Genomic DNA, 26,561 nt, shown 5'->3' with positions numbered 1-26,561 from the left:
AAAAACTGGAGTCTAGAAAACATGGATGACAGCAGCCATGACAGATAGACTCCCTTCTGTTGACGAAGTGAAGAAAGACATAAACACTGCTTTTTCCTTAGTTCTTTTTTTTTTTTTTTTTTCTTTTCTTTTTGGGCAGCCATTTGAAGGTACAAACTACCAAGAGGGCAGGTTTCTGCCAGCTAATCCTCTCTGGAAATGCCCTCAGAGACCTGCCCAAAGGTGTGTCTCCTAAAGCATTCTAGATTCTGTAAGTGTGAAAAATCAAGGTTAACCATCACAACTTACATGGAGTTTGAAATCAGAAAGCTTTTTATGTCTATATCAATGCTACCTTGAATGTGCCCAATTTCTTCAGAAAAGACCTTTATCCTACTCCAGATATTAGCACTTTCTAGCTCTCTGGCCTTGGATAACTCTCTGAATATCTCCAAAGGTCAATTTTTTAATCCATATAATTGGAATAGAAATCTTTTTCTAGGCTCTTATCCAAAAACCTTAGGGTCAAAATGAATTTTATAATTCAAGTTTTTAAAATAACTTTATAAATGTGCCAGATTGTGTAATAATTTCAGTGGGATTAGATATAGCATCCATGAGTTAATCACATCAATTATTTCTAAAACAAAATATATGCACATTTATACTAGGTGTCTTATGATCATCTGTGACAGGCTTTTTCATGAAGTTTGTCATGGAATGTATGAAAGATTGGTTTACAGAACTTTCTGGAATTTGAAATTACTGACAATGAAGCTTATATGTGCAACTGAACGTAAGTATTATGTGTAGGAAGTTTCCTGTTCAATGTCAATCAAAACTTAGGCATTAGAAGGATTTACTACCCTACGTTGCTTGGAAGACCACTGTTGCCACTGCTGCTGCCACCATCACCACCAATACCATTACCACCAATACTACCAATACCATTACCACCACCAATACCAACACCACTCATACTGCGAATCTGCTTCTGTGAGATGGTATATGGGTGCAAATGTCTCTATGAGAAGGAGGACAATGTCAGAGAGACAAAGCTGTGGGGATGGAAAAGGAGAAAGGCAGAAAATTATTGCACACATTTTCCAGGTGTAGTTTCAGTGCCTAGATGACAAAGTGTAGCAATAAATAAATAAATAACCCTTAAATGGACATACCCAGTGTTATGAGTTGGACCCAGCAGTGCCTTTTACCAAAGCTTTTAGGAGGGGAAACAGCAACATTTAATTCCTACATCCAGCAGTAGCCATTTCCCTTTAGGTAGAGTTGCTGGTTGATTAGTTTCTGGAGTGGGAACATTTTTTTTTTTTTTTTTTTTTTTTTTTGGTTTTTCGAGACAGGGTTTCTCTGTAGTTTTTGGTGCCCATCCCGGAGCTAGCTCTTGTAGACCAGGCTGGCCTCGAACTCCCAGAGATCCACCTGTCTCTGCCTCCTGAGTGCTGGGATTAAAGGCATGTGCCACCACCACCCGGTGGGGAACTTTCATTACAAATATAGACTTCATCAAATGAAAATAAACATAGAACATTCCCAGATTTCTTGCATACATACCGAAGTTCAGAGAGGGAAGTTTATGGCAATAAATGCATACATCATAAAAAAATAGATCTCTATTAAACAACCTAACGTCACACTTCTGTAAAACAGAAAAAGAACAAGCTAAGCACAATACACAAAAATCAAAAGGATGCTCAATCGTGCCACAAGGACATGTGCTCAACTATGTTTATAGCAGCATTGTTTGTCATAGCCAGAACCTGAAAACAACCTAAATGCCCCTCGACCGAAGAATGGATAAGGAAAATGTGGTACATTTATACATTGGAGTACTACACAGAAGAAAAAATAACGACATCTTGAATTTTGCAGAAAAAATGGATGGAGCTAGAAAACATAATTTTGAGTAAGGTAACCCAGACACAAAAAGACAATTATCACATGTACTCACTCATAAGTGGTTTTTAAACATAAATCAAAGAAAACCAACCCACAAATCACAATCCCAGAGAACTTAGACAACAATGAGGATTCTAAGAGAGACATACATAGATATAATCTACATGGGAAGCAGAGAAAGACAAGATCTCCTGAGTAAATTGGTAGCATGGGGACCTTGGGAGAGGGTGGAAGTGGAGGGGAGTGGAAATGTAGAGTTCAATAAAAATCAATATAAAAAATCAAATAATAAAGAAGGGAGCAGAAATACATGAAAACAATAGGAATAATAAACAACACAAAATTCATCTTTTTATTTTTATTTTTTAATTTAAAAATATGTGTGTGTGCCTAAGTGCACGACTGTGGTGCACATGTGTAGTTTATGAGCATGTGTGTATGCATGGCTTATGTTTGGAGGCTATAGGAAGATGTTAGGTGCCCTAGTCTATTGCTGTCTGCCTCATCTCTTTAGGAAGGCCTCGTACCAATCCTGAAGCAAGTGCCATTGATCCTCTGGGGTCTTCGTCTGTTCTGCCAGTGCTGCAGGTGCACTTATGGCACAGATAACTCTGATTTTTTTTTTTGGCATGGTTGCTAGAATCTGAACTCAGGTCCTTACACTTGCACAACAATTGCTCTTACCCAAGCAGTCATCTCTTTGAGATCCCTCAAAATTTATTTTTGTTTCATTCTTTGTTTTTGTCTTAAGATTGAGACAGAACATGCCATTGGGGTGTGTCAAGGATCTGGGAGTTTTAGAGGGGGAACAAATGTGATCATAATGTAGAAAACTCATGAAGGAGAAACAGAGCATTTGAAAAAATTAAAGAAGATGAAATTAAGCTTTTAGCTAGACTAAGAAAAAAGAGAATATTAACTAAAATTCACAAATAAAAGATGAGACATTAAAACTGGTATCACAGAAATATAAAGGATCAGAAGATATACCCTTATATGTCAGGAAGTTGGGTAAGTCAGAACAAATGCGCCCATGTCTAGGTATTTAAAACCTATCACAAAAAGGGAAAGATGAACAAAACAATAATGATAAAGGAGATTGAAAAAGAAATAAAATCTCTGACAAAGGATTTTCCACTTTGACTGATTGGAAGGATTTGTGCTATTTAACTATCCAGAACACCAAATACATTGCACATACTCAATAAGACTGGTCTGTTGGTAGTAGATTATCAACCCTAAAAAAGCTTAACTTATTCAGTGAAATTCCTCTCAAGTCTCCAAAGTTATTTTTTTTTATAAAAATGGGGGGGGGGAATCTTAAAATTTTGATGGGACCATAAAATGCAACAGTCAAAGAATTCTTGATTAAAAAGGACAGAGATAGAGGTACCAGGCTACCTGATTTAACAGCATTTTATGAAGCTCTAATAATTAAAACAGCATAGCACTATGAAGTCAAGAAATGAATAAGTATGTTTAAGGAAAATAATTTCAACCAAGATGCCAATAATATATTATATGGAAAGAAAATCTTCTTATGTGATATTGGGAAAGCAGAATATCCACATTTAAAGATGTGTTACTTTGAATAAGAATGAATGGCCTCATAGGCTCATATATTTGAATGCTGAGTCACCAGGGAGTGGAACTGCTTGAAAGGATTAGGAGGTATGACCTTGTTGGAAGAAGTATCTCACTTTGAAGTTGAAAAGCCCAGTGCTGCCATGCTCCCTTCCAGCACTATGAAAGTTAGCCAGCAGGAAAGAAACTTCCAGTTGAGTTCTCCTTTGATTTCTCTATGACCTATTACCAAAGTGTATGATGCTTTCAGTAGTAGGCCTTACTATCTAGTGCTTCTGAGCACCTAGAAAGAATGGCAATACCTTGTATTATTTTGGAGGTCCCTAGAGTCTCCATGATAAATATTCATAGAGCAGTAACTCACTCCTGGAACTGAGATTTTCAATTAATAGCCTATGGCTTCTGGGAGCAGTAGTATCTATCCATGGAGAATATTCCCATTGAAACTTTTTAAAACTATATTTTAATTAGCTTATAAATATTTGTTGAGAGAGGTTCTCACATAGAGTCCATCCTGGTCTGAAACTGACAGTGTTCCTGCCATTGCCCCCCAAGTGCAAGAATTTCAGATGTGTGCCACCATATCCAGCTTGCATTTTGAGATTTTATTCAACAACTTCATAGTGTTCCAGTGGAATGACTGGCTAGTACTTTCAAATATGACCATGAAATGTCCACTATGGGTTGTCATCCTGTACAATGTGTGTTCTATATTTCTTGCATGCATATTTCCACTGTTTCCAGAAGTATTTGTATTTAAAAGCATCTGAAGGGCTCTTAGAAGCTAGGCCTGTTTGAGTTGATTTGTAGGGAAGCCAGCTTAATGGCATGTCACTCTATCACATGTAACCTAATGTACTTAAAATATTATTGAATCAGTGGATCTAATGCATTTTCTTACCTCTGTGTTCTTAAAGGGAAGCTATGAACTGTTAAATGAAATGACACTAATCATGGACTGTAAATGTTCAGTCCCACTTGTGAGTCAGCTTCAGACATATACCATATAGCCTCTGCATCTTCTGTCTGTACTGATTTTCATATTGGACGCCAGCTCAAGCTATACATGAGATATTGTTTCTCCTTCAGGTTGCTTCCTTGTGGCCTGCCTTCTTCTCTGTGATGTGGATGGATGGCGTCTGTGGGTGTTTGAAACAAAATGGCCCCCAAAGGAAGTGGCTCTATTAAGATGTGTGGCTGTGTTGTGTAGGTGTGGAGGAAAGGTGTCACAGTGGGGGCAGACTTTGAGGTCTCATATATGGTCAAGCTACACCCAGCGTGGTAGTTAGTTCACTTCCTGTTGCCTGTGGAACAAGATGTATAACTCTCAGCTCCTTCTCCAGACACTGGCATGATGATAATGGCCTAAATCTCTGAAACTGCAAGCAGTCAGTCACCTCAATTCAATGCTTTTCTTTATTAGAGTTGCTGAGGTCATGGTGCTTCTTCACAGCAATAGAAATCCTAAGACTGTATCCAAATGTTTTCTAGTTCAGTACAGTAGTTGATAAGCACCAGTGTCAAACGTGTGGATTGCTCACATTCAAACCATCTTGGGTTGTCAACTGAGTCCTCCAGTCTCTGTGCCTTTCTGTAAGTTTGACATTTTTATTCAGAAATTTTGGAACTATATCCTTTTGTGAAGTCAGGGGAGTATGTAGTGTCTTGCATTTTTTATGTGCTTTCTTTATGTCTCTTGGTTCAATAAGTTATTTGAAAAAATACTTTTCCCTTCTTTGTGAATTCCGCAAATGATCTATAAGTAATTGTTCAAGTTCATTTCTGTAGATTCGCCAATATAGAAGCACCATTCACCCAAAATGGGCCAGAAAGAAAGTCTCCATAGAAGAAAATGCATTTGATTTTTAGTATGAACAGGCAGCATCTGATCTATCTGAATTATTCTTGGATGTTATTTTCAAAACAGTTGAAGTTATAGGAAATAGAAAAGGGACCAGTAGGAAGGGAAGAATGATAAGTGTTTGTTTGTAATTAGAGGGTAATATTATCAAAGATCCTTATATACATGCATTAAAATGTAATGAAACCCACTATTTATACAATTAATATGCACTAAAAGTAATCAAGGAAAACTGATTATTTTAAAATGGCAATGCTGTTATAAAAATAAAGCACTATATCATACCTTATCAAAGTCCCCAGGCTGGAAAATAGTTTTTCATTTCAGCCAGTCTGTTTTAATCAGATATCCAAGGATTGAGCTGAAATTGCTATGAGATTATTCCCTGTCCCCACTGTCTCCTCCAGCCTTATAAATGGGAAGGTATAAAAATTCAGGGCAGTGAAGACAGATGATCAAAAACAACAACTGGCCTAGACTACTAATATGGTGAAATTGCAATTAACCAAAGACTGAGGGCCATCAGCTCTGTGAGGCACCTTAAGATGTTCATTTAAGTAAAGTCTTTAGCTTTGTTTCAAGCTTGTTCAAGTTGAAAAAAATTCCTCTATACACATGTCTGAACACCGAAGTCTGCCTTTGGAACGTGTTTTAAGTGCCTGAGTACCCTGACTGGGGTGTACCTGGGAACCAACTCTCTGTAGAGGGCAGAACAGGTTTCCTTGGTTGGGGTTTTGTTTGTTGAGACTGCAGTTCACTAAGTAGCCCAGGCTGGCCACAAACCTCCAATCTTCCTGCCTCCACTTATTAAGTGTTGATGTCAGCAACAGTAGAAATGGAGGCACAGCTCCACACTGCTCCCTCCAGCAACCTGAGGAGGTCCCTTAATCATTTAGGAACCTTGACTCAGACAAAAGTAGATCCTTGGCTTCATCAAAGAAAGTTTATGAAAGGTACAGAAGCAAAATAAGCCATACCCAAGTCTGTTTATGGGCTTCTCAAAGGGAAGTCACACTTCATTGTCTTTAAAATCATCATATATGGGTTTTGGGTGGTTTTTCAACTTATTACTTACTAAAAAGGGTTACAAAGAGTTTACATGAGATGAAAGGTAGGCTCTTGGCTATACTTGACAAAAATTACAATTAATAAGGTAAAAGGATAGAGAGATGTAGAAAGTTGGGCTGTCTTAACTGTAATGGTAATTAATACTCTTGTGTGGGATATCTAGAAATATCTGGGGAGTAAAGCCACATTGAGGACCATATAGGTTTAGGTCTTAAGTCTAGTTTGTTAATATTTTATCATAAAACATTACACAGAGAGAGAGAGAGAGAAAGAGAGAGACAGAGACACAGAGAGACAGAGAGAGAGACAGAGGGGGGGAGAGTCTTATCTGTTGGCAATCTTACAGTAAATGCTAATTGGCTGGGAATTCTTGACTCTCAGCTGGTGAGGGGCTTCACCATGACTCTCCAGTGAGGGTCTCCTATGTCCCATATATTTTTCTGTCTTTCTGTTCTGCCTAACTGGGTTTATAGGCTTGTGCTATCTCACCCAAGTGCCAAGGATCTTCAGTTGCATCATTTGCCATTTTTCTTCACCAAACCATCTTTTCCATCTTCTTCCTAAATGCCTGCAGTAACACCTACATTTTCAATCTGCACAGTTCATTCTTGGATCTGAGTATCATTGCCTGTTCCAGGAGGATACTCTGCAAACAAGCAGATGCCAGCAGAAAACAAGTAACGAAAACTTAAAGACTGTAACCAAAAAAGTCAATCATGTTGCCTCCCTCCCAGATCCAGAAGAGAGTAGCCATTCATTGGGGTTTTTGATATCTGAAAATTGTCCCTGATACGAGGAACAGAACATTGAAAGGACACATTTATTATCAGAAAGACCAGTTTAATGTTTTAGGGAGTAAGTCTATTGTGTCAGTTTCATAAACAGTACAAAGACGAAATAAACGTTGTTAGTTGGAGTGGGTTGTGGAAAGGGGAAGAGAGAAAAAAGAGACACATTCCTAAAATGTGGAATATACTGAAGCAATTTTTAAAATGAGTCTAGGTGGTTTAGATTTTACTCAAAAAATCTAAGAAGGAAAAGGAAGAAATTTTCGTTTATTGTTGAAATTATCATTTATTTCCAGTTTCTCCCCTCCCTTCTCTCCCTACAAAGCCTCCCACATAACCCTCCGAACTCTCCTTCAAATCCAGTCTCTTCTTTTCATCAATTGTTATTGCATGCATATTCGTATTTGTATATAATACTTATATATTCCCAAACCTGTTGAGTCTATATAATGTGACTTGCATGCATGTTTTCAGGGCTCACAATTTGGCACCAGACAAACTAGTTGGTGGTGTGTTCTTCCCTCTCCTACTCCCAGCTTTTCTCCTTTGCCTGTAGGGTTGTGTAGAGCTGAGGCCTAGTAGGCTTTCCTCATTCAGTTTGGTATGTTTCTTAGCGTCCTCCTTGTTCAGAAAGGAGGAAATTTGAAAGCTATATGGACTATAGAATGGTATATTTTCAGAGGTGTCCCACCCCTTGAGTCAAATTTTAATACAGCGGGGAGTGAGTGACAAACGCTTAGTGCCTCTACTCTTAGGGGAGGGAGAATGGCTTCTCTTTCTCCTAAGAACTGAATTAGGGACTGTGCGCTTTCAATTGGACAAAGCTGTGTGAGGAGTGCTTTCTAGCCTTACAAGGGTGGTGAAAATTAAAAAGGGTCAAAGACAATCCTAAGATTAGTGAGAAAGTACACCCTTTCTACCTCCTGCCATCCACCAATCTCATTTACAAAGACGCCCCACGTCTTTCAAAAGGGACCCGCAAATTACCATGGAAATCTGCCCCAACAGGCTGTGCTCCAGTCCGAGGAAGAGCCTTTGTTCACAGGAGTATGGGGGGCCCGGCTACTGCACCATAGTGAACACTGTTAAGCCTCACTAATTCCCTGAAAAGGGGAAAGGCCAATCTTGATTTGTAAGAAGCTTGAATTTGAAAATATGCTGAAAGAAATGCCATGTTATTATTTCTAAAAAACCCGCAGTCAAACTGCTGGCTGCAGTCTGTGCATTGAGCTGCGGAGACTCTTAAGGCTCAGAACAAACAGATAAGGGCTGCAATTAGCATATTGGTCATTTGAATGCAAAGTGCACTTAGAAGGGCGCTTAAAAACCGTATGTTAGCACACTCCCAGAGCAGGCTGTCACTTTTCTATGTATATAATATTAACTTGCCTAGCAATGTGCCCTATTTCACTTTTGGCAGTAAACTTTAGAATAGGAAGTCAGAATCTGCTAAATTTCCCATATTAGCAGCAGGAATGGACAAGGAATGTAGAAATCTCAGGGATATGGTGAGTTACTTGAAAAATCACCATGTTTATCTTTGAAATTTCTATCTAATCCTTAAAAGTCACCAGTTGCTTGCTATTTACTATTTACTGAATAGATAACGTATGCCTTTGAGTGATTAAAAGAGGTGGGGGGGGGCATGCAAACTGAATGCCCCTCCTCCACAAGCGACCTCATAAATGGAAAGACATTTGGCTGTAAGTTCCTGCTTTGTAGCAAAATAAGGATTGATCATGATGTACAACAGGTGCTTAATTATACAGAACACCAGCACATTGAAATCACCATCCATTAAACACATCTGTGATGGTCAGCCAGTGCTGCCTGTGTAATTATTAACTTTGTTGTAAAATTCATATTTGAGATCACTTGATTTGAAGTCAGACTGAGTTATGTTTAGGAAGAGGGAAATGAAAGATGAATACAACTCAGATTTTATCCCAGTATTCAATGTTGCCATCACATTGCTAAGGACATAGAAGAAAAATGTGGTATGGGTTTCCAAGTTCAACAAGCTGTATGGTAGACTCAGTAAAGAAAAAGCTGTTGAAACCTCGGAGAAGGAGGAATTTAAATGCCTGCCTCTTGAGAAAATTTCCTCATTCTGCTTCGTGGCCCTGTAAAAGTCAGATACACCAAAAGGGAGATAGGGAGAGATTACCCATGAACTTCTTAGAGGAAAGATCAATCATCCTTAAGCAATGAAATCCCTAATGTAATGGTTCCCAAATTTTGCTGCACATTAGAATCTGAGAAGATTAGAACCTGAGGGGATTTTTAAATGCCCAGATGCTCAGATATATGCCATCAAATTAAATGAGAGTGTTTAGTAATAGGGCCCAGGCAACAGCATTTTAGAAAGGTAATTTCTCCTGCACAACGAAGTTGAGAACCAGCGCCAGTAACACCTTTTGTTTTTATGAGCATTTATGTTAATCTTTCCAATTACCCTAAGAAAGAGGATTATATTTCACAGATGAGGAAAAGTTCAAAGGGGCCAAATATGTTGTCCGGGGTCTTAAAATTACAACACAATGAAACTGGAATTTGAATGCAGCAATTTAATTACAGAGTCGGCATGCTGAAATTTTATGTAGTGCTGCTGCTCTCCAGACCTTTGTCCCCATATCCAGCAGGAAGAGAACAATCCCATGACAGTGGACTGAGAATTCAGTAGGCATCAGCTATATAAATCACACAGTTTTAGTCACACTGTGTGCTTCTAGGTAGAGGCAAGGAAATACAGCTAACTTCTGATAAGACTAATAACTCCAGTTTGGTTGTCACTTCACTTGCTTTGCTGAAGCTTTCTTAGCCTCAAAGTAGCAGAGACAAGACTATAGTTGGACAGAATTAAATTTATTGTGTGACTTAGCCACTAAGCATCCTCAGTCATAAGTACCAATAGCAAAGCAAGTCTGGAATCACTCGTAGGATGGTAGTAGTTACCGAAGGGAGGAGTGCTAGGTAGCCTTGGGAGACAGTGCTCTTTCCATATAGTTACAGCTGGCTTTATGTGTCAATCAATGCTGCCTCTCTGATTAATGGCAGAATTATATATTCTTAAACCATGCTGATTTCTGTCCTTTCAATCCCAGGCAGACTTACACTATTTCAGATTTTTGTACTGTTCAAATTAGGTGGGTCTGAGAGACACGTTGACATTCACATAACGCATGGACAGATATGTTGATTGCCAGATGAGTTGATAAAATACTTGATATTATCAAAATGAGTTGATAAAAAAACACATAAGAGGAAATGTCAACAGTGATAAAATCTGAATAAGGTTAATGTTTGAGTTATTAGTGTTAGACCAACCAACATCAATTTCTATATTTTAAATATTTTATAAATCAAATATCAGAGAACATTTGGTCAAGGGCACATGGGGCCTCTGGTACTTTTTGTAATTTCCTGTGATCCCTATACAATTTCAAACATTTAATCAAGCCATGAAAGTCTAGGATAATTTTGATATTTCTTTAAATAACACCTTACGGAGTTCCGGCCATAACTAAGTTGCTAGAGTGCTTTTCTGTTAAACACGGTGCTCTGAATTCCATTTCCAGCCATGCATGCAACAGAAATCCTACCACGTGGGAGGTGGAGGCAAGAGAATCAGAAATCCAAGGATACCCTCAGATGCGTACAGAACTTGAGCCCAGTCTGGGCCACACAGGACCCTGGTCTACATAAATAAAAGCACTTTTCCAAAGTAGTCTCGCTTCCTTTTCTTCCACAAATAGTCTGAAACTGGGTATACCAATGCTCTTTTAGTTAGGTCCCTGGATTGACCTCTTGCATGCAGTAGTGTTGTCCATGTGTCATGACTAGCAGGTGCAGATCTCTAAGGGCTTATAGCTATGGGAGCAGTTTGTTTGCCAGTTGAGCATAGTCTCATCATATGCATTCCAGATTAGCAGATAAGCGGGGAGGGGAGAGTAGAAGGAAAGCCATGGGGTATGAACATCAAAACATCTGAAGGGACAGAATGGCTTGGTCAAAACAACACTTGAGCATAAGAGAAGATGAACCGGGGCTGGAGTACGACAGTCTAGATATGATTTTCTGCTCACTAAAATCAAGAGCTGTGGGTTTGCCTTGCAGGCTCTATATCAGAATTGATATCTATATCAATTCCCTACCTGAGTGTGTATCTTCTCTCTCAAACTAAATTCCAAATGCCCTAATAAGATGGTCCAAGTTTAGTTCACTTGTGTAATTTTTGTAACTCTTAGATGTATGCCTTATTATACTTGCTAGGTATTCAGTAAATGTCTCGCAGTCATGACTGATATAATAAAAAAATACAACTGGTTTCCCCTTTCTAAATTATCTGGAGCTCAAATGTAACATACGGTAGGGGTTTGTGTTCAGGAAAAGGGAAGTAGCAGGTAAAAAATAACATACATACCAACACCAACCCTGAGCTCCCTTTGCATTTGGTTTTGGTGACAAGTTTTGGCGATGTCCTTTCTATCTTGAAATCCGGGCCATGCCCATGACAGATGAGTACCTTTTGAAGACAATGTGCCTATCCCTAATGAATTTGACATTCTGCTTGCTCACTTATGCCTCTGGCTTTACTGGAAATTTGCAAAGATGTTTTCCTTCTTCACCACTTGTTTCTCGGGACTCTGATTTACAACAGCGTGTAGATTCAGGAGGTACCTGGCAGTGATGGATAAGGAACTATTTAAAGAGTACGTTGTCTCCCAGATTTGGGAGGCATACTTTATCTGAAGGAGTAGACACCAGTTTACCTATTGATGAGTATTCTCCTTCACCTCTGGAGAGAAATGTTTCACTGTTCATCATTTCAGATGATTGGGTGTGGGGATGGGGGTACTTCTGTTCCTGATAACCTTATTATGTGTTTATCAGGAGCAGACACTGCCCAGGTTGTCACGACAACCAGCAATGATTCAAAGCTTCCCTGAAAGGTCTGTATCTCTGGCAAATAATCAGCCTTTAGCTCTCAGCAGATGCTGAACTGAGCAACCAATCACAGGTGAGCTGAGAAAACATGACATCATAGTCCGGCTGGTCAAAAAATTAATTTTTGGTTTTTTATTTTTTTTCATTGATTCATTGTCCCCTAGATTCTCTCTCTCTCTCTCTCTCTCTCTCTCTCTCTCTCTCTCTCTCTCTCTCTCTCTCTCTATCTCCCCCTTCCTTCTCCCTCACTCCTCCCTCTCCCCCTCCCATGACTCTTCACCTCACCTCTTCCCACTTCCTCCTTCTCTCCTTTCTCTCCCTCTCTCTCTGCTCTCCCCAAGGGAGCATGCAAGCAAGTACACACATATACACCACAAATCCCTCACAAACAACAACAGAACCCAAGTTTTTCACTTGCAATTCACTCTACAGTTTAACTTAGGTTCTCCAAGTGCAGTGATTGGGAGTGCGAGGGAAAGGAATGCATAATGTGATTTTTTGGGGGGAGAAAAGTCAAACAGAGCATTGACTCAATTAATTAACGTGGTTTGTATGTAGGACCATAGTGGAGGCAATGGTAATTAACACCAAGTCAAAGAAGAGAAACTTCCTCCTTCTCTTATTAATTCACTCCAAGCTGCCTGAATTTCATAGTCGTCTACTTTTCCTCCACTGACTCCCTCACAAAGGGAGGAGGGCAGAGGCAGTGGACTTTTGAATCCTCTCAGGTTCTGCAAGGCAGGCCTCTAGTGTGAGCAAATTATAAAGAACAAAGGTTAGGACCGAACTTCTGTTCCCAAATGCATATTTAGGAATGACGTGTAAGTGTGGCCTCATCAAATTGATTAAGGAGGTGTGTGTTTCTGAAATCCATTAGGTTTGCTTTTATGTCATTAGCCATTTGCATTCATACAACAGTTTAGAGATAGGCAAAGTGAGTTTGACAGAGGAGAAAACTAAAACCTGGGGAAATTGGAATCTTGTTCAAGGGTTTGTGCAACTCTGCCCTCACGAAGATGCTGAGGATTCTCACTACCTCACAGTCTCTGCTATATTTGTCTTGCATGCAATCGACAAAACAGCCTGCTGCAGGAGAGCTGCAGCTACTAATAATGGAGGCAGAGAGGCAAGCAGAAATATGGTCAGCTTCAGCGACTACCATATACAGCAATACTCAGACACTCTTCCTAGCTAATGCCTGCACACCAGTTATTGAGCAAGTTTGGTTAGGAGGGTAGAATATAGAAGTGCATCTAAAACAACAAAAAAAGATTAAAAAGATGAAGAAAGAAAAAGAGAGAAGGAAACAGAAAAGGAAAGAGAGAAGGGGGAGGGAGAGAAAGAAAAATTCTACATTGAAGCACTGTAAGTTGAAGATTGTTTAAAGAAAACACACATACATATATGTCATAATTTACCCCATTTATGCCTACAGTCACCCTGTGTTTGATGTATGTAATTCCAATGTAAACACACACACACAATTTTTAACAACCATAAAATTAAAGCATCCATATTGTCCTGCAATTGTGTTTTACTCAAAAACGTGTAGAGGCATGCTTCTTATTTTAGCTTATAAGAAGCCACCTGGTGATTTTTATCTGGTGTATAATATTTTAAAATATGTGTATGATATAATTGGACTATTTTCTTTTTAGAGTCTGAGGTTTTAGGAAATGATGGTTATCTCTAGTACCTTGGTGTTGGTGATAATTTCGAGACTTCATATATATCTCCAGAGTCATGCAGCTATGATTTTTTTGACCTGTGCATCCTCTTCCAGGACATTCAGACTTTGAATGAGAAGTTAAAAAAATTCAAGAATAGCTACAGCTGTAGCACACACGTGTAATGCCAGCACTTGGGGGGGGGCAGCAGCAGGAGGCTAGAGGATTAGGGAGGTGGTTTGAGGTCATTTTCAAGTAAGTGGTGATGTTGAGGCCAGTCAGAGAATCTGACTGGAGAAAACAAAAACAGCAGCAACAACAAATGATGGAGGTGGGTTTTGTATTAATCTGTTGCTTTCATTGGTTAATAAAGAAACTGCCTAGTCCCATTTGATAGGCCAACCCTTAGGTGGGTGGAGTAAACAGAACAGAATGCTGGGAGAAAGAAGCCGAGTCAGGCAGTCACCATGATTTTCCCATTCCAGACTGACGCAGGTTAAGATCTTTCCTGGTAAGTCAGCTCATGTTACTACACAGAATATTAGAAATGGGTTAGATCAATATGTAAGAGCTAACCAATAAGAGGCTGGAACTAATGGGCCAGGCAGTGATTAAAAGAATACAGTTTCCGTGTAATTATTTTCGGGTAAAGCTAGCTTGGTGGTGGGACGCAGCCCCTCCACAGCTATTATTACAACAGAGTGGCGCAATGGTACAGAGGAACTTTGGGTGACTGTCCACGCAGCAAGATGTCTCTGTCATTTCTAGAGTTTTCTTATTTCTTGTTTACTTAGGTAATATTATATCCTTCTGGAGTCTTTGATGGAGTTGAAGAATAAATAGATAGTTATAGTTTTCCTTAGTTATGATAAAAGATAAAGTAGATATAAATATTGTAACTGTAATTCTTGCTTGATAACTGTTTTGTTATATGTAATCTTACTATGTTAAAGTGAAAGCCTTTCTTTTTTGTTTAAACAGAAAAAGGGGAAATGATGGAGGTGGATCTTGTATTAATCTGTTGCTTTCATTGGTTAATAAAGAAACTGCCTAGTCCCATTTGATAGGCCAACCCTTAGGTGGGTGGAATAAACAGAACAGAATGCTGGGAGAAAGAAGCCGAGTCAGGCAGTCGCCATGATTCTCCCACTCCAGACAGACGCAGGTTATGATCTTTCCTGGTAAGCCAGCTCATGGTACTACACAGAATATTAGAAATGGGTTAGATCAATATGTAAGAGCTAACCAATAAGAGGCTGGAACTAATGGGCCAGGCAGTGTTATTTCGGTGCATAAGCTAGCCATGTGCATGGCTGGATGCTGGGGACGCAGCCCTGCTGCTCATATTACAATAAACAAAAACAAGCAACAGCAACAAAAACCAATGAACTCCTACGGAGGGACATTTAGGCTTCCTTTTATGTGACATTTATGCTCTTACATTAGAGCAAACAATGAATATTCTTGAGCATATCTTGGTATGTTGTCATGAAGATATCTTTAAGCATTTTCTTTGATTTAGGATTGATAGGTCAAATGACATGAAATTATAAATTTGGTAAGTATTAGCAACTCATCAGTCCCATCAATGCTGTGGTATATGGATATGAGACTGTGCAATGTTTCTTTTTTGTTGTTGATTTGTTTTTTTTTTTGAGACAGGGTTTCTCTGTCACTTTGGAGCCTGTCCTGGAACTTGCTGTATAGACCAGGCTGGCCTTGAATTCACAGAGATCCGCCTGCCTCTGCCTCCAGAGTGCTGGGATTAAAGGCATGCGCCATTGCTGCCCAGCCTGCAATATTTCTTTTGTCTAGGCTTTGAATATAAAGTAAACACTCCATGTCCTCCATTCCCATCATGCTCTCAAATTGCCTTATACTGTGATCTAAAGGACCTGAAAGTCAGTGCCCTGGTGACTTCAAAACCCTGGGATTTTACTGTTCATTCTATGACATTCAGATCATAATGCTTGCTGAAGTGAACTGTTGTGGTTATTGTGGTCATTGAATGATCTGAGAAGTGAATGGGGGGTGGAAAGGGGGATAGTTGGGGCTGGGAGAAGGAGAGGGAGAGGGAACTGGAGCTAGTAGGTCAATTTTTTTTTAAAAAATTAAATCAAATAGCTCTGGAAAATGGTGAGATACAAAGGAGGTTTGTAATCTGAGAAACATGATACAAATTCCAATGGTTCTCAAGGTTGTATCCTTGAGCCAGAGAACATCCAAACAAGGAAGGAACAAATAGTGGGAGTTTGGAAGGGAAAGTTGCACACAGATAAAATATTAAGTTTGTATAGTTTAAAGTCCTTTCCTTCCTCTATATTCTTGGAGAATAAGCCACACTGGTAGCAAAGACTATCTTTGGGTATTAAGAATAACACAGGTTAATACCTTTTTACACGGGAACCCAAGTCTTTCATGCTGGGTGTAGAGTCTTGTTTGAATGACATTACTGTGCTTCAGTTTGTCAAGTACCTAAAAGGATTTTGCCCCCCATTCACACACACATGTGCACGCGCACGCACGCACACGCTCACACACAAAAAGAGTAGGGAAATCACTGGGGAAAGAATAAATACACACATGAAACGTTTAAATAAGCATGTGAAATGACTATATAAATAGCTCCAAGTTATACCTGAGGTATATGTGGGGATTAGAGTGAAATCAAATACCTTTTAATTACAATTGAAATCAATACCCCAGAAACCATAGCTGAATCATTACCAGGAAAATCCAGTTATGCTTCTTTTTTTTTTTTTAAGTATTTGGGTTTAAAGTAACCCAAATAAAAGCAATTTACAATATGATGCGTTACCATTAAGCAAATGACATTTAGATCAGTATTTTTTAGATTACTTCCACCATCATGTATAAAAAAAATCAATGTGATGTAGTTACTTTTTTAACCCCAAAGTTAATTACAAAGGTATCTATAAAGTCATTGTAAGCAGAAGCATCCTGATTTCAGACTATTAAGCAAGAATGAGAGAGAGAATGTGTGTGTTGCATTAGAAGGCTATTTTAAAACACCTAATTTTTAAACAGTACTTACCTTGTGTAGTTTTTCCTTATAAATTCAGTGCATATTTCCACAGCCATTAATGCCCTGGTTAATTTTTATTAAGCATTCACTTTAGCATATTAGAAAATCCATGGACTGTGTACTCAGATTTAGATACAAATTCCTGCTCTACTACTTTCTACAGTCTTCATAGAATACTTACGTATGCATACATACATATTTTTATTGAAGGAAAATGCGGCAAAACCATCCTGGTGTAAATTACTGAGTCTCCGTCGTAGTCTTCCCTGTTTTGTCGTAGATTAGTCATTGTTCTTTCAGTGCCTGATGTTAGTCAAAATGAATCAATAACCCCGCCCCCAACACACACACCTTTCTAGGGTTGTCTCTGGTTAATCCAGAGATCTTTTGTGTGATTCTTCTTCAGAGGATGTGGGAAAAACATGAAAAGTAAGTCTTGGTGTTAAAATGCATTGTTTTGTCATTGTGAAGGAATGAGGTTCTTATGCAGTGTTGAGAAAATTAAATCAAAAGGACATTGGGTATAGTTATCCTTTATTCTGGCCTTTCATTTTTGTGAGGATATATTTACCTTTATTTTTTAAAAGAAGTTCAAAAGTAGAAAAGAAAATCGCCTCTAAACACCACTACTTTAACCTAACCATTAACATTTTGCCCTCTCTTCCTTCTGTGTTTGGGAGGCATATTTTACATCGTCATAACTCGAATATACAGAGTATTGTGCAGTCTGTTGTCTCATTGCAGTGATACGGCATAATTTATACAATCTGCCAAAATTCTAAGAAGGGTGGATTTGGGAGTAGGAAGTGAAGATTTGTGAAGGTAGATTTGAAACGTTTTAGGACACCTGTCAAAATCTGAACCTTCTGGTAAAGATGAGAGAAATTGTTAAAGATGTTAGGGAAAACGTGAACAAGGGGAGCGATGTGAAATCAACGCACTCAACTGGAAGTAAAAGAATTATTTCTTTTGTATAATGCCACCTGTTTTGAAACGTACCTTCCATGTGTAGAAAACTATTTTCCCTGTCTTAATTTCACAGCCACATCTCTCCCTCTTAGTTTTCTATGTCACCTATGAGGCTGACAGGTGGTGTCCCAAATTCAAACCATTTCCTCCAGAAAGCCTGCTCCTGTCCATGGATTCCCTGGCCTGGAAATTTATCTCAAAGCCTAGTGTTCTTAAGGCTGGCAAGCAAGAAAGATGCATGAAACATCCCCTCCCCACTCCTGCCTGGTGCCTCTTTCTCGATGGCTCCACCTTCCTCTTTAGACAATCCCGACAGTGTAGAAGTTTCCATCTCCTTTCTCTCTCCTTTCTCCTCCTTTCACTTTCTCCCCCCTCCTAGGGCGCTTCCTGCCTGGAAACAAAAGATTGGTCCCCAGTAGCCCACTCAGGGCGATTTTACTTTCATGCTCACCATCTGATTGGCCTAGGTACGGTGCAGAGCCCAGGTGACGTCATAGCAAAGAAGAGCTAGGGAGCGGTTGCTGAGCAGAGGGGTTCTGTAGCAGGCGGGCAGCTGTGGCTGCAAACAATCTGGGGTCTTACACTGGGGGCTGCAGCTTTTCCCCCTCTGGGAGTGAGCGCACTGGGCGAGAGAAGAGCCGTGGGGGGAGCCGGCTGGGCCCGGGGCTGCGGTTGCGGCCGTTGGGCTGCAGCTCCCCAGCCCAACTGTCAGCGTGCTTGGAGGTACTGGAAAGGTCTTGGCAGGGTGGCTGGACCCTTAGCAGGTAAATCTTGTGACTTCTGTACTGTACGGGGTTAGCTCGGGGTTGGGGAGGCTGCTGGGCAGATGTTCCTTCCTGTGTCCCCCTCCTGCTCCTGATGCGCCCCAGCTTTGACTCTCTTACATGGCAAACGTGCCCAAGCTGTGGGACCCAGCTCCCAGCGCTTGATGGGGTTTGCCTAGGCAGATGAGTGGGTGTGTCTGGGCTGGTCCTCAAGGACCCAGGCTTCTTCCCTTGGCTAAACCCAGAACTAGTTTATTGGGGCTTGGGCCGCATGGGGCAAAATCCGCCCTGAAAGCTGTGTCAGACTGTAATTCTCCTACCATCTACCCCCATCCCAGCCACAGTGTTGACAGCAGCCCTCTAGAGAAGGGGAGGGGGTGTGGCCGCAGTCTGGCCAAGTCCGCATCAGAACTACCCAACTGAAACATAAAAGTACCAATTTTCTTAAAAAGAGCCTTCCTTTCTTTTATTTTTTTCTTTATCCCCCTTCCCTTTTCACATGGGGGGATGGTAATAACAGGAGGACTCTTTTTTTCTTCTTCTTCTGTGGGGACTGAATGGATTCAATAAGGTCCTTAGAAAAGCCTGGCGTCCCCTGTTGGCCCCTGTCTTTGTCTGGGGAGTAGGGTCATTGGGTTTACTGCTTCCTCCCTTTCGTGTCCCTTTTGGCTCCCAGGAGACACTGCCCCCAGTTTGTAATTGGCATACTTCTGAGTGAACAGAACATTTTAGATTTGGGCTCTGGCAGGTTTTCCTTTCCTTAAGTGGTGATTGAGGGCAGGGTGAGGGTTGTGGGGGGGTTGTAGGTGGTTCTTCCCCAAGGAGGGAACCAGGGGCTCCACTGGATTTTGTTAGTTTGTTTTTTGGTCCCATCTCCCATAATCCATTCCAGATTATAGACTTGAGGTTTCTGGGCTGTATGGGCCGTAGAAGCAGAGAGAAAGGTGAGTGGCTTGGCTTTGGGAAGCATGATGGGGGTGGTTGCAGTATACTATATTTTGAAAAAAGATGGCTTTCCCCAGGGAAGCCCTTAGCCATGTTAGTTTTGCTCCCCTCACCACATGGTTTTTCAGACTCAAATCCAGGCCAACTGTATGGTTGTCTGAGGTGTTGGAACAGAAGGAGGTGCATTCCTGTTGGCGACAGCCCTGTGGCCCTGTTCTGGAATGAGCCAGGTCTAAAAGGTCAGTGTGGTTTTCAGTGGGCCATTTGTAAAATTATAATTGGCCACGATGTGTGCTTTGGCACTTGAGCTTCCAATCAGGGGTACCTTTGGGTAAAGGGGCTCACTGTGGTAATGGAAGTAATGGGTGATTAATAAGCTGGCACCTGGGAAGAGAGCCAACTAGCCCTCTTTTTTTCGGGATACAAATGTTGTACTCCTCTGTGTCCACGCAACACACAACATGAAAAGAGTCTGGGAGGTGTGCTGGGCTAAAGCTGACTGCTGGTAATCAAGAATCCAGAGAGACCCCGGATGTGAAGAGGCTCGTTCTTTAAGTCTTCCAAAAGACAACTTGTGGTAAGAGCACAAGGGCCACGACACGCATGAATATCCTGATCATTCCTACAGGATATGGGTTTACTTGTTAGTTGGGTGGGTGGGTGGGCGGTTGATTTTTTTTCCCCGTTCAAATGTGAAAGTGGCGTACAGAGCAGACGAATTTGCTCTGCGTTTGGAGAAGACTGGGTAGTAGATTTGATGAGAGAAATGGGAAATGACTGCAGAGTGGAAGGGGTTTGCTGGCAGAGATTCTGCTATTGTGAAGTCAGACTAAGTACCAAGTCAAAATGAATGATGAACACGGAAGAAATAAGATCTAGAAATCAGACTGAATAGGCTGGAGCTAATGGTGTAGGTAGGGGAGCGCTATAGAGGATGCAGAAAGACCAGTATCTTCCTAAGAGCCCAGGAGTCCCGGTTTCCCTGGTGGCATGGTAACAGAAAAGTTTTGGTAGTCAAGACAGCAGTGACTCAATCAAGGATTCTTTGGGGCTTCTAGCAGTTTAGGGAATCAATAGCATTCCCAGCTGTATAACCCCTTTTTAGGAACCAGAAACTTTAAGCAAAGGAATGAGAAGAAACTTGATGAGCAGCGGTATAAAAAAAAAAATCAGTTCTTTCCTTTTAGATAAAGGGAAGGGACTAGGGGTGGGTGAAGGCTAGAGAGGAGAGCAGGGGAGCTATAACCTGAGACTGGAGTCTGACTGCTTTATACGGGTGAATTACACCCAGGTTTGAGTCAAAAGAGAATCCTTGGGGGGGGGAGGCGGGATGGGGGGAACCTTGTGTCCACTAAGGACAGCAGAAAACTGTTACCCTGGAAGGTAAGTGTGGCTTTCCAGGCTTCTGGAGCACAGCTTAAGTCTTAGCTGGGCACCTTTTCCCCGACCCCACCCACATCCACAACCACACCTGTCAGAAGCTAGGCAGTTCCTTTTGCAGGGCCATGGTAGACTTCCAGGCCAAATCCCCACTAAATAGCTTTGCCAGCAGGGGGCGGAAAGGTAACTGTAGCGACGTGGGTGTGAAGCCCAAGCCTCGGATCAACAACCATACATTTACAGTCTGATTCAGCAGTACCAGAACTAAGTGAACCTCCACGTCACTGTGTTTCCATTTCTCCCCAGAAATGTGGCACTGCCAACTGCACTCTGCAGTGTAGAAGGTACAAGCATTTGCTTGTGGTGACTTGAGTCACTAATACAGCCTAACCGGGAGTTTAATTGGAAATGTTAATCAATGCAATAGATCCGTGTCTGATTTGCACATTCAGTCAATTATCTGCACGTTGGAACAATCTGTGCTGCACCCAGGGGATGCAACGAGGGGGTAAAACGGTGCAGCTCCAGATGGGACTGGGGGTGGGAAGCAAAATAAGGGAAGTGGACCTTGAAAACCAAGAAGAAATGATCAATTTCCTGATGGGAAAAAGAGTCATCTCCAACATATCTTCAGAGAGGCCGGATCATGAAGTGGTTGGTTCAGAAGCTCGCAGAGCTGATGGAGGAGACAAGGTTTTCTGTGGGTTAGAAGGGGATGGATCTGGAGGGAAAAAAATCTTTTTGTGGGGTGGGCAGGGTGGAAGCTGGGACAGCATGAACCTTGGAAATCAGAAATCAGGCTGAATGCGTGCGGTACTCTGTGCCCGTTTTCTTGACCTCCAAATGACAGAATTAGACTAGGTGTTCTCTAATCTGGTGGGAACATTATGACGTGGATCATTTTGTACCTGGTAGTTAAGATAGCCACAAAAGCACAAGCCCTCCTGCAACAAAAGAAAACAGCCCGTCGATAGCACTTTCCATTTTGTATGCTCTCCAGTTTAGGAAAAGCCAATGCAAAAGAGATACCCACACGTTTCATCTTTTAGCCACATGGCTTCACTTTTATTTTATGTGAATGGGGAGCATGCAGAGAAGGAGAAGCCCAAATCTGTATTTTCTGGGTTACCTAGAAGCCCGGGAAAAGCTCTGTGTGGTAGTTTTCATAGCCAGATCAAAGGGGGGCACTGAGACTCTCTACTATTTTAACTGTTCAATGCAGTCCCCAAACAGAAAGGTTTTGTGGTGAAGATAATTATAAAAAGGGGGAGGGGGCTGGCTTGGCACAAGGCAGCTTCTTTTCCCTCATCTCTAGCAGAGCCATGTGAAGTATTTGGGATTCTGCACCCTAAACAGACCACTGTCTCTGACAGCACAATATCGCCCCCTAGTGACTATACTTGAGGCACATTTTTCTCAGCTTCCCATTGCGATCCCACGATCCAGCCTGGAAATCAGTACTCTGAAGCAGCTCTTAACAAGCCTGGCAAGCAAAGGCACACTCCTTCTATAGAGATTGAAGGAGAAACTCAGAGAGGTGAGGCTCCCTTCGTAGCATTCTTCTCCAGCATGAGCAGATTTAGAGAGAGGGCCATCACTCTCTTCTCCCTTGCACTTTATCTTCTTTGAGCCTGAAGAAGGATCCAGCAGCTTTCCCCAGAAATCTTTAACGCTGCATAAGACGTTTGCCATGAATGGTTCTATGGAAGAGGGCACAATTGTCACAAATTCCTTTGATCTCCACCCCAAGGTGATAGTTTTAGCCCTCAGACAGAGATTCTAGGGGGAAAAAGTTAAAATGCAGCAAGGAAAGAGAAGTTAGGTATGTATAAGATGTATGCATTCATATCTGCCCAGCTTCCAACAAGAGGCTGAGCTACAGGAAGAAAGCAAAGGCTGTGTAAATGCACCGTATACTACAGCTATGCAACACTCACCACTCAGTACAGATGTATATGACATGGCATAGATATACATGCTGCACACTACAAATTAGACGTATGGCATGTGTATGTGCATTTAGCATTCATGGTAGAAATATAATCATATGTAACACATTACAGAAATATAGTGCATATACAATAGCATACTGACAAGATAAACATACATGACATGATATAAACACAGCACTGCACATATAACACAATGCAAGTTCAGGACAAACACAACATAGTATAGATGTAACAGATCATATACACATACACATATTATAACAGACTACAAGGAATAGCACAGTTATACATGACCCATCTTCTGTTCATATACAAAACATGCTATACTCAAAATATACCTCCAGTATGCAAGGGGTGTCACCACCTGGTGACCTGCCAATTGCTTCTGTGCTGGCTCAAGATACACCACTGGTGGGTTCAAGGCAAACTGCCATGAAGTTACTGTTTGATGTTCCATATGAAGGTATGTGGGAAAAGTGAAGTATACTGAAGGAAAACTTAGAAACATGAGAATTTTTGGTTAGTACAGGCCAATGTGCATGCACACACACGCGCTCATGCACGCGCGCGTGCACACACACACACACCTGACCTTCCTCAAACCTTGCCCCTTCTGGAGTTCTGACAGTTCTTACCACCCCACATCTCCTCACCTTCTTGAAAAGTGAGTTCCTGCAGAGAGGGAGGGGGCGGCATCACTCAGCGATGCAGTGGGAGAGATTTAGATAGCTACTAAGGGAATACACATGGATGCTACAGATGCTAGGGGACAATTGTGATCTAGAATCTGTACCAGAGGAAGAGGCAAGCCCAGGGCATGGCATATCCCTTCTGCTTAAGAGGTGGAATTGGAGATCATGGGACTTTTCTTGGCTTCCCAAGACTTCAATTTTGCTTTCTCTTTAAATACCCATCAATGTATTTCATTGGGTTAGAGCTCCGTATTCTGCTGTCCTCTAATGACGGAGCGTTAGCCTGGATCATGCTCTGTTTGAATTTGCGTGCAGTTGCTGCTTTCTTTGCAGGGTCAATGTGGTTCTGGGATGGGGTGTTTGTGAGAAGTACATAGAGGTTGCAGAGCTTGGAGTCCTAAAATCAGCATTTCCCTGGGGAGCCTCAAGGGATTGGAAAATGCAGAAAGTTGAGAGTTTAAAGGGACCCTGTCTCTGGCAGAAGGAATAAATGGATGGTAGAGTGACTGACTAGGATGCAAGACACCATGGTTCTGGTTACCATCTCCAGGATGAGATGGGGGAGGAGAGAGGAGAGGAAGAAAGAGAGAATCAGGTTTCTATCACAATTAGATATAGAAAGCTCTGTGGGGCAAGCAAGGTCATCAAAATAAAACAAATAGTTTATATCCTCTTGGGGAAATTTGGCAAAAGCTGTGGGGAGGCATTTCTTTGATTAAGATGGGCTAGAAGATTCAGTTAAGATCATCAGCGATTTAGAACCTCCACAGGTGTGAGGCAAAAGGAAACCCAGAGTGTTCTTGCCTAAGCGACTCTCTCCAGATACCCACCCAAAGAAAGAGGTTGGTGAGCAAAGGAGTGGAAACGGGGGTAGAGACTCAGGATCGAGTGATGAAGGTATGGAATCATAGTGATACTTTGCCAGGCAACACAGAATTTCTCAGTGGGTGTTATCTCTGTACGCCAGACTGTGTCTTCTCTGATAAGTATACAAATTTACCCCTGATTCTGAAAGTCATGTAGATTCTTCACATGCATCTTATTTGACTTAGCCCCCCCCCCCTGACACTTGTCCACAAGGACTAAGGAAGCTTTTATAGCTGACAAGAAGTGAGAAGGTCCAGCAGGGTGAGAGAGCAAGCATTGATTATTAATCTGTCCTCCCATCTCTCAACCCTCAGTTCAGTACCTTTTCCAAAATCCTCCAGAAAAAATATGTGTTCACACTTCCTACCTCTCTGATTCACTAATCTTCTTAAGTGATTTTCTGAAATATCCCACTCTCTCTCTCTCTGTGTATGTGTCTGTGTGTGTGTGTGTGTGTGTGTGTAACATATATGGGGGCGGGGGATAGGATGAGGGGGTAGTAACCGGTGTAGAAAGGATTCTTTCTCCCGGAAAGTGCTTTTCTCAGTATGGTCCCCCAAGAAATAGAAACCCACTAAGCCCTGGCGTCTCGTGGGAGCTGGTGTGCACAGCACCGAGTCAGTCAGAGCTGAAGCCAGCACAGCTCCTTCTCACAAGCAACACTCACCTGGGTTGAAAGCCTGTGGTGGTGGCTGTGTGAGGTGAGTGAAGGATTTCAGGGCATGCACTGAGGGATATCTGAACCCCAGATAAATGTTGCCTTTTATCTGAGCTCAGGACCCACGAGTTAGACCTGAGGACATAACCCTACTTTCTGGGGTGTGCAGTCTGTTATAGCTGTCCCTTGTCTCTTGGTTTCTTCATCTCTAATATTGAAATGACAGCCTTGACCTACATTCTGAGGTGGGGAGGAGAAACACCGTTAGCAGTCATTGCCGAGTCCTTTGCAAATGTCAAGCACCATCTAAGAGCATCGGTGCAACACAGAAAATGCTTCCCGTCAAACTGTCATTTCTTTTTCTTCTTTCCTGATATCTGAGTGGCATTTCAGCCACATGTCACAAAACCTCCAATCAGTTTCTGTGGTTTCCACTGCCCCATAATCTTAATTTCATTTCGTATTCAAATGTATTCCCAACCCACTCTTCCTTGCTTCTGGGACTGGCAGGCTCAGCTAAAATCTTGTGGCACCTTCTCTCTACCTTCCCACCTAACAAGGCGGCAAAAGTATACTCCCTCTCCCAGCTCTCTGGCATGAGTTTGTGGCATGCATTGCTTTTCTCTCATCATAAATCATTCTTGAAGAGTTTCTGCAGCATTTCTCTGATCAGATAAACTGGATTATCAAGGGCAGGCCTGTAGTCTTACACATCTTTACCATGCTTTACAAGTGACCGCCAGTTCCCCAGCAGCTTTGCACATTGGACCTGTCTTTCTTCCACTGCACCTGCCTGTCACCTGCCCTTCTTTCCATCTGCCTCTCAGACAGTCACAGTAGCTTCCTCTGTTGCCTTTTCCATCTGCCCTTCTATGTTAGACCCTGCAGCCTTGTTGCCTATTAATGACTTCTTGTCCCTGAGTCTCTCTGTCTGGTTCACTGTCTGCCTCTTTGTCAGCTGCTTAGGCATCTCTCCTGTTGCCCAAGTCAACACCTCTCTTCAAAGAATTTCAACAGGACAAAGAATATGCAGCCCAATTCTCTTTCATTCTGAACATACCTTGGGCCTAGACGATGGCAAGACTGCATCTCAGCAGCAGGTGTTTGTGTGATGCCTTCTCATTAAAGGAAAGCGCCAGAGTTTCGGCTGTCGAACTGAAGGTATGAAATTACAGCTTTGCCCGTTCTGATGCATTCAACTTTCTGGAGATGGTCTCGTCTGAGATCCTCTGTAGACTTTGACAGAAGGTAATTAGGACTGACGAAAATAAGAAGTGTGCCTGGGGATGTCTCCTGGGTTTTCTGTGACAGCTACCATAATAAATTTTATATACTGCCTACTGTTACCAACTTCGAGCTAGGCACTGTAGATAGATGATACCCTTTGCTCCAGCATTAACACTGCAAAGTAGGTGTTTTCTCAACTAGCTCATGCTCCCATTTCCTTTTCTGAATCTACAAGTGATATTAGTTTGGG

The 26,561-nt window shown here is 41.6% G+C and overlaps 1 protein-coding gene across 8 annotated transcripts in view; it reads left to right on the top strand.

The window, feature by feature from the left end:
• Pak3 (p21 (RAC1) activated kinase 3) overlaps window positions 1–26,561 on the top strand; it is a 266,630-nt gene that overhangs the window by 127,105 nt on the left and 112,964 nt on the right. For 3 of the 8 annotated variants that reach the window (XM_057759185.1, XM_057759184.1, XM_057759177.1), the window contains exons 1-2: window positions 18,354–18,590; window positions 19,664–19,774. The exons of 3 other annotated variants lie outside the window; for them this stretch is intronic. The gene's annotated coding sequence lies outside the window, so the exon portion shown is untranslated. Of the gene's footprint in view, window positions 1–18,353; window positions 18,591–19,663; window positions 19,775–20,091; window positions 20,113–26,561 lie in introns of those variants that run through there. 2 more of the 8 variants (XM_057759180.1, XM_057759183.1) reach the window with 2 other exon arrangements.

The sequence above is a fragment of the Chionomys nivalis genome, chromosome X (genome assembly GCF_950005125.1).
Source record: "Chionomys nivalis chromosome X, mChiNiv1.1, whole genome shotgun sequence".
Classification (NCBI taxonomy): domain Eukaryota; kingdom Metazoa; phylum Chordata; class Mammalia; order Rodentia; family Cricetidae; genus Chionomys; species Chionomys nivalis.
This window is presented reverse-complemented; position numbering and strand designations above follow the sequence as displayed.